This window comes from Paroedura picta, chromosome 1, assembly GCF_049243985.1.
Source record: "Paroedura picta isolate Pp20150507F chromosome 1, Ppicta_v3.0, whole genome shotgun sequence".
In the NCBI taxonomy this organism is placed as follows: domain Eukaryota; kingdom Metazoa; phylum Chordata; class Lepidosauria; order Squamata; family Gekkonidae; genus Paroedura; species Paroedura picta.
In genome coordinates this window covers 105,809,415-105,826,078 of record NC_135369.1, presented here as the reverse complement: position 1 = coordinate 105,826,078, position 16,664 = coordinate 105,809,415, and the positions used below count along the sequence as shown (strand labels likewise).

Below are 16,664 nucleotides of genomic sequence, written 5' to 3'. Positions count from 1 at the left end.
CTGTTGGTGCTCCTATAGGTGGCCAGACACCTAGCCCAAGGGGGTCCTCACGGATCTTTTTGGAATTATTCCCCATTTTGGTGGCAGTGGTCCTATGGAAGACAGGTTATCAAACCAATGGGTTCAGTTCTGGTGCGATAACTAAGTGGTGGTGCATATGGTGAATAAGCAAACCTCAAAATCAGACAGGGTCATGAGGCTGATAAGGTGGCTAGTCCTCACCTGCTTATTGGCCAACATTATGTTCTGAGCCCGTTACATAGCAGGGGTGGACAAAGAGATAGCAGACTTACTATCATCTCCAGAGCAAGAGATTTTGGCATCGGGCCCCCAGGGTGAATGTGAACCCAGAGGAGTTCCCAGCCAAATGTGGACCCTTGGAAAAGATTGATCCTCCAAGGTGTATTGGGATCACTGGCCCATTCTACCCATTGTGTCTATGCGGGCGCAGCCTGGGCCTTCATGGATTTTGTCAGGAAAGCAGGGCACCATTTGGCTTGGTCAATGAAGGAATTTGTGGTGCTTAGATATCTAGCTCATTTGAGGGGTCAGGACATAGCACCTGGGGTGATGATGGTTCACCTGGATAGCCTGTCCTTTTTTAGTAAGTTATTTGGAGCCTTGCACCCTGGCAGATACTTTCTGGTAAGGAGAATGGTAGAGGGTTGGAATGGTAAGCAGGACTACCGCCGACCCATCACAAGATCCAGGGCTGACTGGGTACAGTGGCAAAAATGCTCTCCTTTCTGGACCCAGGAAGTGGTAGGTCAAACGGCCCCACCCCAAACACCCAGAGGCAGCTTGGCATGGTGCTGCTGGTGCAGACGAGGTATCTGGGTGTCAAATAGGCTAGGATAGATACGTCACTGCCAGGCATTCCATAATTTATGAGATTGGCAAGGCTACACCCTCCTAAGCTCTTTGACTTCAATGAGTTTTAAAGCATATAACTTTGTTTAGGAACACATTGTAAAAACCCCTCTTTGTTTGTGTGTGTGTCACTGTAGCTAGGCCATCATTCTCTACCTTGCAGGTTCATGATTGTGTGGAAAAGCATGCTATTTGTCTTCTCTATTTCATTTTACCTAAGGGAGCATTTGTTTTTGTTACATTTCATTTCATTTATTTAATCTGCTATGCAGCCTACTCAGCTTCATCTTATGCTTACTCCTACATTTTCCTGTAATCATTGTTTATTATGTTTATCCTATATTTTTCTCTCCCACATACTTACTCTCTTTTTGTTTCATTTATAGAGCTTAGTATGCACTGATGTTCATATTATGTTTATTGCTGCTTTTATTGTGTTACTAGTATATCAAGCTTTACTGTGTTTATATTCCAGCACTGACAAGCCACTGGTTCTTCTACACTGGGTCTCTATATACTCATGTTACATAGCTGTGCTCTGTGCACATCCAACAGCTATAGACACAAAAGCCAAAAAAACAATGTTGATTTATATAGACAGAGTAACCTGCACTAAGGGAGCAGCTTTAATAATGTATATATCAGTTATCATAAATAAAACTCTATTAAACTCAATCTCAGTGGTATGGGATCTTTGTTTTGGAGATGAGTAGAAAAACAGCCTTCTGTTATCAGCATTAAAAAATTGGTATCTTGTAGAGAAAAAGCTTTATGTCTTTCCCTTACCAGAACTGTTGCCCCTTGAACAACTGCATCACAGTGTTTTCCCCCCTTGATACATGCACCATGTTGGATTTTATGGCTTTGGTTGAGAGCTATAATGACAGTTGAAAGTGAGACTGGGAAATAAAGTATCAGTAGCGGTTTAACCCTCTGAAGCAGGCACAATGCAATGGTGGGAGAGGAAGCTACAAGTTAAGAGCATTTGGGGGTATGAATATTAAAAAAGGGAATAAATTCACCCATGGCACAATTAGTAGATCATTGGCAATAAGCAATAGTTCCTGAAAATGCACAGCTTGTAACGTTCCATTTTTATTCACCTAAATACTTCAAAAAGGCTACTTGATAGTTTTTAATCCCCAACAGATTAAGTATTTAAAGATTTTGTAGAACACATAGGAAATATTTTATTTCAGCACACTCCAGGATGACAGCTACCAGAATCATCATCATTCCTTAGCTTTGCTGACTGGGGACTGCATTTGGAAATGTACTTAATAACAGGTAAACTCCATCTAGCCCGGTTCCTGCAGAAGAAACTGTCAGATGTTTGCCATGACACCCCCTTTCCTCTCATATCCTTGTTAAACTTCTTTTAAAGGTCGCTTTACCTTTGTTCTTTTCCTGTATGCACCACTATTCCTTTTATGCAGGTATACTTCACCTTAAATCCAGAATTACATCTTAAATTTCTTGTGCTCTTTCTTCACCATTACAGCTCACCACTAGAATCCTTTCCTTCCCCCATCAATAACATTTCATTTTCTCCACTGTCACTTCATTCAAGCAGCTCTTTATCATTTATTTATATATTTGTTTGTTTGTTTATTATACCGTTTCTCTCCAACCTTTCTCTTGTGACTCGAGGTGACTTAATAATCCAGATTTAAGAACAAAGTACAGTAAACCCCTCTCCAAGAAAATGCCTACAGTTTACATTCCATTAAAGGCCAGGCATATAAAATGGCCCTGTTGCATCTCTTTAAAGGGTCTAAAAATGGCACCCTTCTCACCCCCATAAGAGAACCCATTCCATAGGATGGAGGTTCCTGTAGAAAAAGTCCAGGCTTGCTCTTGTCCATGCCATGAAGTTATTTAGGCAAGTGAGTCATTCTCAGCCTTAACCTCTTCTCTAGAGTAAATAGTATTCCAGTGGAAATAGTACTAGTGTCATTGTCAGAATTATAATAAGTTAATATATGTGAACACTGAAATCACCATAAAAATGCTAAGTAATGCCATGTCTTCGTGGAGATATAAGAAAAAGACTTTTAAATTAAAACAAATATAATTGCCAATTGCCAATTAGAGCAGCTTCCAATGACCAAAACACAATGGGCATGGGCTGCCTGATGGATTCAGGGCTAAAATATAAATATAAATAAATAAATATAAATAAGTACTATTGGAGTAATCATTTGTTGGTTCACTTTTGAGGTAATGGATGCACATTTGCTATACCAGAGAAGTACCACAGCAAATTAATTGCTTTTGTTTCACAAATATCATCAGTACTGCTGTAAATGTAATTATTGACCTCTGAGCAAGGCTAAATGCTAGGAATGAACAAATGGCATTCCTAAAGGTGAAACCTGGAAATGTTTCATCCCAGTTCTGCTGTGCTCATCATCCTATTTGTTCACAGTGTGGTCGCAGGCTAAAGAACCAACTTGGGAAAGGGAATATTTCAAACCAAGCTGTCCAGTCCTTTTAACTCTTTCGTGAAGATGCATAATTTAATCAATTACAAAAGCAAATGGCTTTTGGGAACTGAGAATTAGCAGATACTATGTTAAGTTTACATTCCAATCCCAAAGAAGGGCAATGCCAAAGAAGGTTCAAACTACCGCACCATGCACTCATTTTTCATGCTAGCAAAGTTATGCTCAAAATCCTACAAGCTAGGCTCCAGCAATACGTGGACCGAGAACTTCCAGAAGTACAGGCAGGATTTCGAAGAGGCAGAGGAACTGAAGACCAAATTGCCAACATATGCTGGATCATGGAGAAAACTAGGGAGTTCCAGAAAAACATCTACTTCTGTTTCATTGATTATGCTAAAGCCTTTGATTGTGTGGAGCACAACAAATTGTGGCAAGTTCTTAAAGAGATGGGAATACCAGAGCATCTTATCTGTCTCTTGAGAAACCTATATGCAGGTCAAGAAGCAACAGTGAGAACCGGGCATGGAATCACTGATTGGTTCAAAATTGAGAAAGGAGTTTGGCAAGGCTGTATACTGTCGCCTTGCCTATTTAACTTGTATGCGGAGCACATCATGAGAAATACAGGGTTAGTTGAGTCACAAATTGGGATCAAGATTGCAGGGAGAAATATCAACAACCTCAGATATGCAGATGATACCACTCTAATGGCAGAAAGTGAAGAGGAACTAAAGAGCCTGTTGATGTGGTTGAAGGAGACGAAAGTGCATCTAGTCAAGGCTATGGTCTTCCCAGTTGCAATGTATGGCTGTGAAAGTTGGACCATAAGGAAGGCCAAGCGTCAAAGAATTGAGGCTTTTGAACTCTGGTGCTGGAGAAGATTCTTGTGAGTCCCTTGGACTGCAAGGCGAACAAACCGGTCAGTCCTAGAGGAAATCAGCCCTGATTGCTCCTTAGAAGGCCAGATCCTGAAGATGAAACTCAAATACTTTGGCCACCTCATGAGAAGGAAGGACTCCCTTGAGAAGAGCCTAATGCTGGGAGCGATTGAGGGCAAAAGAAGAAGGGGACGACAGAGAATGAGGTGGCTGGATGGAGTCACTGAAGCAGTTGGTGCAAACTCAAATGGACTCTGGGGAATGGTAGAGGACAGGAAAGCCTGGAGGATCATTGTCCATGGGGTCGTGATGGGTCGGACACGACTTCGCAACTAACAACAACGAAGTTCTCTTGACAACAATTCCAGTATCCAGTCTGATATATACGTAAGTTAGGCATGCAAGGCATACCAATACTTTTTGTATTCAATATACTGGAACCTAAAAAGTATCGTTTTTGCACACCCCCTGTCATGCTTCAGGCTTCACTGCCTTCTGAGATTAGGTGGATAGCAAGCCAGGAGAGAGCCTTCCTAAGCGTGATGCTAAAACTCTGGAACCTTCTCCCCAGAGAGACTTATCTGTTGCCTTCTGTTGCCATATTCTGCTAGTGGGAGATTAAGTATTTTGGCCCAACGTTCCCTCAGACAGTTTCTTTACGATTGATCAGGCTCCAATTTCTATTTGTTTGTGACTGTGTTTTTTCTCCCTTTCCACATGGAATTGGGCCCCTTCAGTGGTGGTCCCAGGGCTGTCCCAACTTGTCCCTCAGTTGGCCTGCTTCCAGAGAACTCTCAGAAATCTGTGTTAATTTTTTGCTATGGGATCCAATGGGGTATATGTTGGGGCTGGGTCATGCGGAAGTGGAAATAATTGTGCTTTTCCAGCCATTGTGCTTTTCCAGTCCCCAATTGATTGTGCTTTTCCAGCCATTGCCCCCCCCCAGCATCACTTCCATCATTATTTTCATAAACTTCCCCTGCCCCCTTTTTATATATATAAAAAATCATGGTCTATCGCATTACAACACAATATCAATATAATGAAATAGAAAAAAAAAAAAAAACAACCCTCACTCGTTTGGTCAGCACCTTTCCTTCTTTCTCACATGCATCATTTTCCATCAATTGTTTTTCATGTTGCATGTGGGGAGGATAGTGCGGTAAAACAGCACACCCTTTTGTTCTATGTTATAATACAATTGTGGTAATTAAAAATGATTTTGGACTTGGAGAGGGGCACTCAAATGCGATAAAATGGTACTGAAAGATTAATCTAGGGGCAAACGGGGGGAAGGGGGACAAAAGCTCCTCCATGCAGATGTAGGAAGATGTCTGGGGAGCCATCCTGAGGCAAGAACATTGCAATGTAACGGCTAGGAGAGTCCTCTATGCGGAAACAGTCCCAGTGATCATGCCTTTCTGCCATACGTTTTAATTGTTGCTGTTGTGTATGTGTGCTTTAGTGTTAGCTGTTTTAGTGATATGTTTCTGCTTGGTTCTGACAGTTTTTGAAATGCATTTTTGTAATGCTTATTTTACCTTCTAGCTTTTTGGATGACCTTGATGAGGCGAGAAAAGTGGGATGAAATTTTTGTAAATAAAACAAACAAAAATATAAGCTGCTTTGAGTTCCCACTGGGAGGGGTATAAATTCAGTAAAAAATAAAAAATAAAATTAATTAAATATGTGTATGAAGTCCATGTTGCCATACCATTTTGGTAAAAGGAACAGTTTCTGGTCAGCCAGGAGGTAATGCAGTTAGAAAACACTCTGAAGAGATTATCTGAACAGGTTCCATAATGTAGAATTAATTAAGCTGGCTGTCTTCCTGTTAGTGGGATCATATAAAGTACGTTCCAGTCCATTTCATGGCACTTTTGTGATTTGAATAAGGAACAACAATAGTGGGTAATGAAAGTGGAACTTCTAGTCAAACTTTAGAATGTCAAATAGCTTTACCAGAGTATTTGGAAAATGCCAGAAAGCAGGAACACTATTGCAATCATATCTGTTTATGTAACAGAAAATGTCCAATGTTTAAGGCTTTCCATTTTTAATGTTGGTTGCGGGTATTTTTAACATTACTTTTAATATTTCCCTTAATTGTGAACATTCAAGGATGACATGTTCATATTCCGGCAATTGTTTGGGCAGAGGGTATGTTTGTAATTTTTGTTTTTCCTGTCTTAACTTTTGGGAACTGCTTGCCAAAACAACACTTTTATAAAAAGCAGGACAGACTAAAATTGGCAGTTTCCCTCCCCTGTACTCTGCTTTCTAGAATGCTGTGTCCTTAATAGAATAAGCTGTTCCACTGCAGCAGAAATCACTCAAAGCTGCTGTGAAGATGGAGCTTGAGTTTACGATGAGTTGCTCAGCATTTATGTTGAAGGATAAAAGAATATTTCCAGTCCTCTCTCTACTTCTTATCTGCCTTTCTATGGCAATAGGGACAGAAAGAGAACAGCTTGGGCTTACTCTTGTGCAGTTTTATGTACCTCAAAGAGTAATTCCAGGTGCTGACTGGAAGATAATTATGATGCTTAGCTTGAAATAGCACTTTCAGAGATGATAGCATTTAACACACATTGTGAAATATTATGTCCATATTGCAGATGGGGGATTGAGGCTGAGAGAGAGAGGTGTTTGCCTAAATTTATTTTGTTCTTTATACCATATTTTCTCCCACAGTTGGATAGAGAACTCAACATCTGAGGACTTCTATGTGTGTATGAGTTTGAGAGAGGATGAGAAAACCAGTACCAGGGTATTTTCATTCCTGTTCAAACCCAGTACAGACCTAGAATACATACTGGGTTGGATAAAGGGGCAGAATGGAATTTCCCCTGGACCTCCAGTGCCCTTGGAGAAAATGGCAGCTTCAGAGGGTAGACTTCATGACTTGAGACTCCTGTTGAGCATCCCTCCCCAAACTCTACCCTCACCAAGCTCCATCCTCAAATGGTTTGACATTAAAACCTGAATAGATTTTTTCACTGTATAATTTCAACTAACCAGGATACCAGCCTTGGCGTCTCACAGGCAGTCATCTCTGGATATGTGATGGTGTCCCAAAGTCCTGCCTCGCTCTGACTAGGGAGGAGAAGAATGAATGCATCAGCCTTGCCTTCTTGCTTTGCCTTACTGCACCAGGCACATTAACCAGTGATGTGTCCCTCTTTGCCAGCATTCCTCTTTTACTAACAGCTTCACAGTTTATAAAAACATTAAGTACAAAATAAAGTGGTGAAAAGGATGGACATATTTCACAGGAGATAAAAAAATTAGCAAAACACACATTTTAGTCCTAGAGGCCACATCTGAAATTTGGGTATTCCTGTCCCCTCATGTAAATTCTTTCTGACTATAGTGGAAGAAATATGAAGAATTCACATGGTCTGCTTCTATTTATTTTGGAATCCCCAATATTCTCTCACTCTTTCAAACAACTGCTTGTCTCAGTTCCAAGGCCTAGTTCATATTCAGTCCCTCACATCCATGCAGGCATTTTCTATCATGCCGTCCTTAATTTCCCATAGTCTTTTAAGTTTCATTATCAATAGTTCTTTTGTGAAGCGTATCAGCTGGTGGATGGCCTTTGTTCTTCATATTCTTACAACAGCCCTTTGTTTTGACCCCCCCACATACACACAATTGGTGGGACAATAATTCCTCCTGATCATTTCTTTTACCTTAATGGAGGCTTAGGTGAATTATGAGGTGTCCTTTGAAAATCTGGCAGGCACTTGTACAGCCGCAAACTGCCTTCATGGGGTTTCTTTGTTTAACCACTGTGTAGTTGTTAAACTTTTCTCTTTTGAACCTGAATGAAATGCAGTGTACTTTATTTAATTTCTACAGCTTTTGTTAGCCTAGCAGAGTCAAGGGGATGGCTGCTTTGTCTGACCTCCCCTCCATGGGAATTGTAACTATAATGGGTTTAATTAGCTATGTGGTATTGATGTGATTAGTTATCCCAGCGATTATACTTCTTTAATAAAAGCACTTCATTTGGGATGCATTTCTGTTCGGCACTTGTGGAGTTCTTCCACCGATATTTCACAACTGTCTAGACTTCAGAACCATGTGCATGTTTTAACATCAGCCAGAGTAAGCAAGAAAGAGGTTATCGTGAGCAGCTTAAGATAATTGGGAACTAATGATTTTGCCCCCTGGTTTCAGCCGGGCTTGCCACTAAAGAGCAAAGGAACTATAGGGAAGGGACAGACTATATTTTGTAAATGATCTGTCTTTAACTACCATGTCTTTGCAAGCTACTACACACAGGGACAGGAAAATGGTACACAGAATATGGCAAATGGTACAGATGAAATAGATGATATAAAACATAAACATCTAAACCTATCTGTATTGCCAAGATATATCTATATCTATATCTATATCTATATCTATATCTATATCTATATCTATATCTATATCTATATCTATATCTATATCTATATGCTCAATGACATCTGGGGCCAAGGGACCAAGCCCTATGAAGATAGGTTGAGGGACTTGGGAATGTTCAGCCTGGAGAAAAGGAGGTTGAGAGGGGACATGATAGCCCTCTTTAAGTATTTGAAAGGTTGTCACTTGGAGGAGGGCAGGATGCTGTTCCCATTGGCTGCAGAGGAGAGGACACGCAGTAATGGGTTTAAACTTCAAGTACAATGATATAGGCTAGATATCAGGAAAAAATATTTCACAGTCAGAGTAGTTCAGCAGTGGAATAGGCTGCCTAAGGAGGTGGTGAGCTCCCCCTCACTGGCAGTCTTCAAGCAAAAGTTGGATACACACTTTTCTTGGATGCTTTAGGATGCTTAGGGCTGATCCTGCGTTGAGCAGGGGGTTGGACTAGATGGCCTGTATGGCCCCTTCCAACGCTATGATTCTATGATTCTATGTGCAAAATTATGAGTAGAAAAAAGGTATCATAGTACTGTTATGTTTGAATAACATATACAGAAAGACTATCAATTTATAACATGATTAAAGATATATATGTGAATGGCTTAAATGCAGACAGTACTATGAGATAGCTTATGCTACTAAATTTTGAGGACATATATAGAGATGTACAACCCCAGATAGGTACTCACTCAATGCATGAGTAGTACTAATCTTACTGTTTTCCAGATGTGTTCACCTACTTGCAGACATGATCTCATGGATAAATTCAAAAGAGTGACTTGACCAAATGATAAACATCAATTTATTTATTGGTAGAATGTTCCCTAGGAATGGTGTGGAGATGAGGCAGGAGTCCCTGTTACCAAATTCTGAGAGGAACCACTGACAAGTTCTAGAATAAAAATAGCCTTAAGGGAGGAATAGATATTAATGGGAGGAGATTTACAACAAGGTGAATTCCAGACTACCAGCATGCATGAAGCTTTGCAGGTAACTTTACCACTGAGAGTTTGAAAGATGGTGGCAGGATAGATGGGAATGGAATTCCATGCTAATAAGTCGTTTAAGAAAACAATGAAGCCCAGCCAGAGTAACTTTGTAAACAGGCAAGGTTATTCCCTCCCCCCCCCTGCTTTGTCTTTACAGGATTACTAACTTTTGCACAAGAAGAAAGTAGCATTCATCTCTTGCCTCTGGTTCTCTCCCCCCCCCCCCCCCACACACACACACGGCTCTGCTCCCCCTACCACATCGAAAAAGCCAGTATAAAACCACAGCAGATGCTTTTTTGACTGCTTCACAGAGCAGGGCAGGATAGAACACTGAGGGTCATCATGAGATAGTCAAATATATCAGCAACGCTGAGCAAGTGGAAGGAAATGCCTGGAAGACTGTGCCTGGGAGTGTCTTTCCTTCTCCCTCTTATCATTAGGGAAGCTTTCTCTCAATTCCCCCCACCTCGTACCTCATTAAATCAATAAAATCAAGTGTCCTTTATTTTAATCCTTTAATCCAGTAGCAAGGAGAGTGGAGGTTTTCCATATCATTGTTTTAAACAATGAGATAACATTGACAAAAGGCTGATTTTTATACCTTGGTGTTCATGAAAATGCTAAGCATCAGGCAGATGCCAGGCTTCTCACCCTCTCTCTCTCTCTCTCTCTCTCTCTGACTGTGATAAAAAAGGAATGAGAATTGTGACAGCCCAGTAGCAAAGAGACCAGCTTTCAGAGACACGGTCTTGAGCCGGATATTGTGCAGGTGTGATGAACTAGTTAGGGTCTGTTGTTTACTACCTGCATGCATCTCTAGATTGACACTTTACTGTCTGACATCCTCTTTCATACCCTAAATGGGACACAGAAACAAATAGCTCATATGTTATGAAACAGAAGCATGCATAAGCTTCACACCTGCCATGTATTTTAAAGTAAGCGTTTTATGGAACTTGAAACAAGGAAGCTTTACCTGGTAACAGCTCAGTAAAACAAGATGACTTTAAAAAATGAACTCACAGCAGCTGGTTCTGGGATTGTCCCTCTGCCAGGCCTGATAGTTGACCAGCGGCAATGGGCAGCTGCAAGACAGCCCCCTCCCCCATATGAGGCAATAGTTTCCCAAGTGTTAAAGAGGCCTGGAAAATGTAATCCTTTCAAAGTAATATAAATTATATCCCATCATTCTGAGACAGGTCTTCAGAGCAGCTACTATCAAGGTTGAGAACAATCCATTAAAATAATGAAAAAATTGCACAAATAAGAACCAACCACACAGTAAATAATCAGTCCATAAAAAGTCAAGAAAAAATAGGTTTTAGTTAGCACATAAAATTTAATATGATAAGTGTATGTGAAAATGTCATGAAGTCTTGATGTCACTGCATAAAAGTTCTTGTTCTTTGTGGCCACTTACCTTGCTTCTGAAAAAGAGCAAACCTAGAACTGGCCTTAATGGAAGATCTTAGTGTTGGGCGATTTCACAAGAGAGTATGCAGATTCAAGGGGGTAGCTGTGCTGGTCTCAAGAAGCACAACAAAATAAGAGTCCAATAGCACCTTTTAAGGCCAACAAAGATTTATTCAAAGCATGAGCTTTTGAGTGCATGCACTCTTCCTCAGACAATACACAGTGGAACAAGGATCATGAATGTAAGGAGAATATAAGGAGAAAGTAAATGAGTAGCAAATTAGTAAACTGTGTCATAATATCCAAATTGTGCAATATGATAATCCTTTGCTAAAAAGGCTATTGAGTCTTTTGGGATCATTGTAGTTCACAAAAACATTGGAAAAATAAAATTCCAAGGTTAGTAGTTAATGGCAGACACTTTCCCAGTTGTGAAAAGAAATTATTAAAAGAGACTAGTTGCTTGCCCCATCTGTCTCCACCCAAGTATGGAAGCATCCCTGCAAGTGACAAGCCGTGCTTGCAAGTTATCTAGTCCTGAGACCAGAGAGTTAGATTCTAAATTACACTACATACTACTTACATCACATTGTAGTCACATTGTCCCAAATAAAATAAAAAGAAGAGGAGATTGTAAGGAATGTGGATATAAGAGTTGAATGAGGTTACCATATGTTGTGAGTGTTGTAATAACTTGCATTTCTGCAATCTCCCCTTCTAGTTGAAGTTCCTTTGCAATAAAATGGCTACTTTGAGGTCCCTTACTGAATGTCCTGGAAGGCTGAAGTGTTCCCTCACCAGTTTTTCAGTCCTCTGATTTTTGTATATCAAACTTGTGTCCATTAATTCTTTGGTGGAGGGTTTGACCTGTTTGCCCTATGTAGAGAACAGAAGGGCATTGTTGGCATTTAATGGCATATACAACGTTAGAAGATGAGCATGTGACTATCATCATACACCTTTGAAGGTGGAGGTGATGTTAATAGGTCCAGCGATTGTGTTATTGGAATGTATTTGGCAGCAAAATTGGCATCTGGTTTTGTTGCAAGCTTTAGTACCAGTGTCCATGTTAAAATTAGAGCTTGCATTGTTGTGGGTGAGGACTTGTTTGAGATTGGGCAGTTGTCTGTACACAAGAAAAGGTTTGTTCCCCAGTACTTGGGAAAGAGAACTGTCATTATCCAGTAGAGGTTGTAAGTCATTGATGATGCGCTGAACTGTTTTGAGTTGAGAGCTAAATATAACCACTAGTGGTATTCTGTTTTTGTCTCTTTTGGGTCTGTCTTCCTTCTGACTTTGTTAATCTGCTTCTTGACCTCATTGGGTACTTTAGTTCCAAGAAGGAGAATACGTAGTTTGGGTAGTTTCATATGAAAGTATGCAATATTTTACGAGAATTATTGATAACAATCGATATTTAAAAACTTTTTTCAAAGCAAACTGGTAATCATTGCATATCTTAACCACAGGAAAAATGTGACCAAATCTACGATCCCGGGTTTATAACTTAGTTTCTATATTTTTTTAGCCAATTCTATACTGTATGATTCTATACCAATTTTATACTGATTTTACTTGGGACATATTCAAGGTACCCAAAGACAGAAAAGTAAAAGGGGAGGACCTGAGCTCCAGGTAAGTTGGGAAGAAGAGAATGAAAAGAGCAACAAAAGTACTCTAGTGACTCCAGAACACAAAGAACAAATTAAGGTAAGCCAAGGGGAGTCCTCCAATCACTACTTTAAACTGGTGATTTGGCTACACCCCACATTTCTTCACAGAGGGGCTTTCCGCACCGGGATCCTTGTAGCAAATTGTTTGCTGAACGAAGAATTGCCATTTAAAATAGTGCAATTCATCATTATGCATACCTGACTTTGTAGTGGAATCCAGTTGCGTTTCTATCGTTTCCCACAAGCTTCCGGTCTCAGCAAAAATCGCTAGACAGGAAGCGCTATTGCCAAGCTCATCCTGCCCCTGGCCGTCAAGCAGCCAATGGGCAGCCGTTAGCATGCTCCCAAACAGCCCCTTTCCCTTTAAGAAAGGTTTAAAAAAAAAAAACACACCAATTGCAACGAATATGTGTTGATTCATTGCAACGGAGAGACCCATCAGCTGGCAGGTGTGTTTGAGCTGTCGTTTCATCGTTGCCACGCTCTCCCCAAGTGAAACCCCCCCCCCTCACGGGCCCGATTTTCGGCCGAAAACAGTGTAAAAAATAAAGGGAAAATACATCAGCAAACGGGCTTGTCTGTTGTTTGTGCTTAGTGAATAAACAGCTCTGGGGAGGGACTGAAGCCGGGGAAGCCTCTAAACAGGCTTGCTGGTGGGTTGAACTTCGCTCGCTTGGAGAAAAAAAAATGGCGATCGCTTTGCCGGAAGATCAGAGGAGAGAGCCAGGGGGAGGGACTTTGTAGAAACCACAACAATGGTAACGCACAGAACTTTCCCGCTAGTGTTGCAGATTGGTTGCAGGAGTGTAGCGCTTTCCGGAGGGTGAATTCACTTTTGGGGATTTCCCTGAAAGCGCTACAAGGAAGCGCTTTTTGCGGATCGGTTTCAGGTGTGTGGCAGATTGTCAACAACGTTGTGCATAATGGCAAATCAGTAGCGTTTTCAATTGGCAACCATTGTGCGATTTTGAAGGTGTGCGAAAAGCCCCAGAGACTTTAAGGAGCCTAGGGCAAGTGAAGTGTTGGAGATTCTGCCACTGATCATCTAATATGTTTCTCACAACATTATGCACAAAACTTCCTCTTGGTTGGCAATGGGTCCCATTGGAATACATATTGAAATTCAATATCTTATGCTCCCAAACTCCACTTCCTATTTTAAAAAACAAGCAATGTTTAAAGAGAGTAGTCTGTTGACATTGACTCTTGAATGTTCTTGTGAGCAGTGGGCAAAGGTAGGACAAAAGCTGATGGCTTGAACATGAGTGTGTATGGGGGGCTTGCTTTGTGAGGCCTAGGGTAATTTGCTCCAATCCTCCACTCTGCACCTCTACAACCATTTCTCGTAGCAATTCTAGAAACTCCCAAATACTTTGATTGACCTTATTCCTTCTAAGGCAGCTTCTTGAGCACAAAAATAATTATTTTTTATTTCCTTCCCCTCTTCCTTCCTATGTCCCAAGAGAGGAAGACAGAAACTGAGTCTGCCAAGCCTTGTGGCTTTACTGATTCTGAATGTTTTCTAATCTGGTTGTTTTCATGCCACAACAGTGTTATTCAATTGCTGGTCTTTGGGGTCCACAACGTAGTTGACAAGTTGTTCTGGGCAACTGTAAATTTAATTCTGTTAACCAGCTGGGCAAGCTTATAGTAGTTCCCCCCACCCCAGGAGTAACAATTTAAAAAAAAAAAAAAAGCTATCAGCAATACAAGGAGGGAGAGACTGTGGCTTCAATATGGTTTCAGGCTTCAGGTTTTAACGGAATCAGGTTTGGAAGGGTAGCTTCAACCCCACCTCTTACCTTTCTGCTTTGCTAACCACCCTTTTCTGCTGGGTTTCCAAAGTGAAGAACTGGAGCTTTGCTGACTACTGGAAACAATGGTTAGTTAGCCAAAACACCCATTGTTTATGGATCTGTGACTGGCTCATCAGTTCATGATTCTCATCAGTTCATGGCAAAAAGAATTTCATATCCGAATGATCAATTTAAAACAGGTCAATTTTATGTGCCATTCTCTGCTTTGGGATACCAAAACTGAACTGATGAGATAATCATGAAATAATGAGCTCATCAGGGATTCATAAACATTGGGTGTTTGGGGTAGCTAACCATTGTTTCCAGTAGTCAGCAAGGCTCCAATCTTTCACTTTGTGACCCAGGAACAAAAGGGTGGTTTATATAACAGCAAAGTGAGAAGTGGGATTAATGGTCTCACTCCTTTTCATTAAAGTTAAAAGTATCCCCTGTGCAAGCACCAGGTCATGTCTGACCCTTGGAGTGACGCCCTCCAGCGTTTTCATGGCAGACTCAACCCAGGGTGGTTTGCCAGTGCCTTCCCCAGTCATGACTGTTTACCCCCCAGCAAGCTGGGTACTCATTTTACCGACCTCGGAAGGATGGAAGGCTGAGTCAACCTTGAGCCGGCTGCTGGGATTGAACTCCCAACCTCATGGACAGACAGCTTCAGACAGCATGTCGGCTGCTTACCACTCTGAGCTTCTCCCCCTTTCATTAGATAGCAGTGAAAGCAGTAATAATCAACAGACCTGTTTTATATGAACATTTTTTGGGAGGTGTGGTGGAATACCATTAAAACCATTGCATTCAACATGCTGGATGCATTCATGGAGGAGGAGAAAATTATACACTATTGTGCCATATTACTATGCCTTCAATACAAGATTTATAACTTGCCAGTGAGGACAAATGTTTTATGTCTTGTAAATTAATGTGTCCTCCTGGTGGATTGTATTGCCTGCTTCTCTTCACCAGGACAGATTTAAATGACATACACTGAAGAAATTAGATTCTCAGATTTCAGCACAACAGAAGAGTGCCACAGAGACTGCCAAATAATGAATAATAAGTTATTTTTCTTATTTCATAGGATTATTCCTTTGCTCTATCAAGGCCAACCAGTGTATCTGAAAAAATATTATAGATAATGTATATAGAAATTAAAATATATTTCATTCTCCCAGCCATGTCTCTAGCAACATACGTACAATGATAGTGCCATCCCAACACAAGTAAGTGATTCTGTGCATGCTCAGGAGTCATGAACAAAAAGGTGTTTGGATAGCACTTTGGGCTGCAGTGCTATTGCCCAAAATAGCACGCCAACATTCCACGGCACCATCCAGGAAGTAGGTGGATCAGGAGTTATAGATGGGAATTTTCACTAGTGTACAGGATTTTATAGATAGGGTTCCCACCCCAGCTTGCGAAATTCCTGGTGATTTGGGGATGGATGCCGAAGAGGGTAGGGTTTGGGGAAGGGGGGGGCTCAACAGGGTGTAATCATCTGCCCTCCAAAGCAGCCATCTTCTCCAAGTGAACTGATATCTGTATTCTAGAGATGTTGCAGTTCAGAAGATCTTCAGGCCCCATCTGGAGGTTGACAGCCCTACATATTCAGACATACCAGTTATAGGTTCTGAGTTCAGTTGTTTGCCATGCACATCCTCCATAGGATCCTGTCCTCATCTAGTTCAAAAATGGGTTTGTGTGATAGGAGTAATTTGACTACTAAGAAACAGAATATGTTGACAGTAATGTCGGAATCACCCACTGCTTACCTTTTTGAATGCAAAGGCAAGACTCCATGCCAACTTTAAGCTCCTTTTTTCTCTGCTTCCTGCGGCTATTGCATTCCTAAGGGACCAGGCGGGATTCCCTCTTGCACTTTCCTTTTATCCTCACAGTGCCTCTTTCTCTTTTTTTCTTTCAGCTACACATACATGTCCTCCCCCCCATCCCCACCCCCACCCCCCACCTCTGCCACCACTCCTCTCCCACCCAGGATTAGCACTGGCAAAACAAACGAAGCCTGAGGAATGTTTTTGTTGCAATGGGAGTGCCGAGCAGTCAGGTGATCTCATGCTGGCATTCCCGAGGGCCTTTGAGTATCCATGCTCTCTCTCTCTCTCTCTCTCTCTCTCTCTCTCTCTCTCTCAAATTACTGGAGCAATAA

At 41.2% G+C, this 16,664-nt stretch overlaps 1 long non-coding RNA gene across 1 annotated transcript in view; it reads right to left on the bottom strand.

The window, feature by feature from the left end:
- Window positions 1-16,416, bottom strand: part of LOC143840915 (uncharacterized) — a 73,884-nt gene extending 57,468 nt beyond the window's left edge. The window contains exon 1 of the long non-coding RNA XR_013232481.1: window positions 16,270-16,416. This is a non-coding gene — a long non-coding RNA (uncharacterized LOC143840915). The remainder of the gene's footprint in view (window positions 1-16,269) is intronic.
- Between the last annotated feature and the right edge of the window lie 248 nt (window positions 16,417-16,664).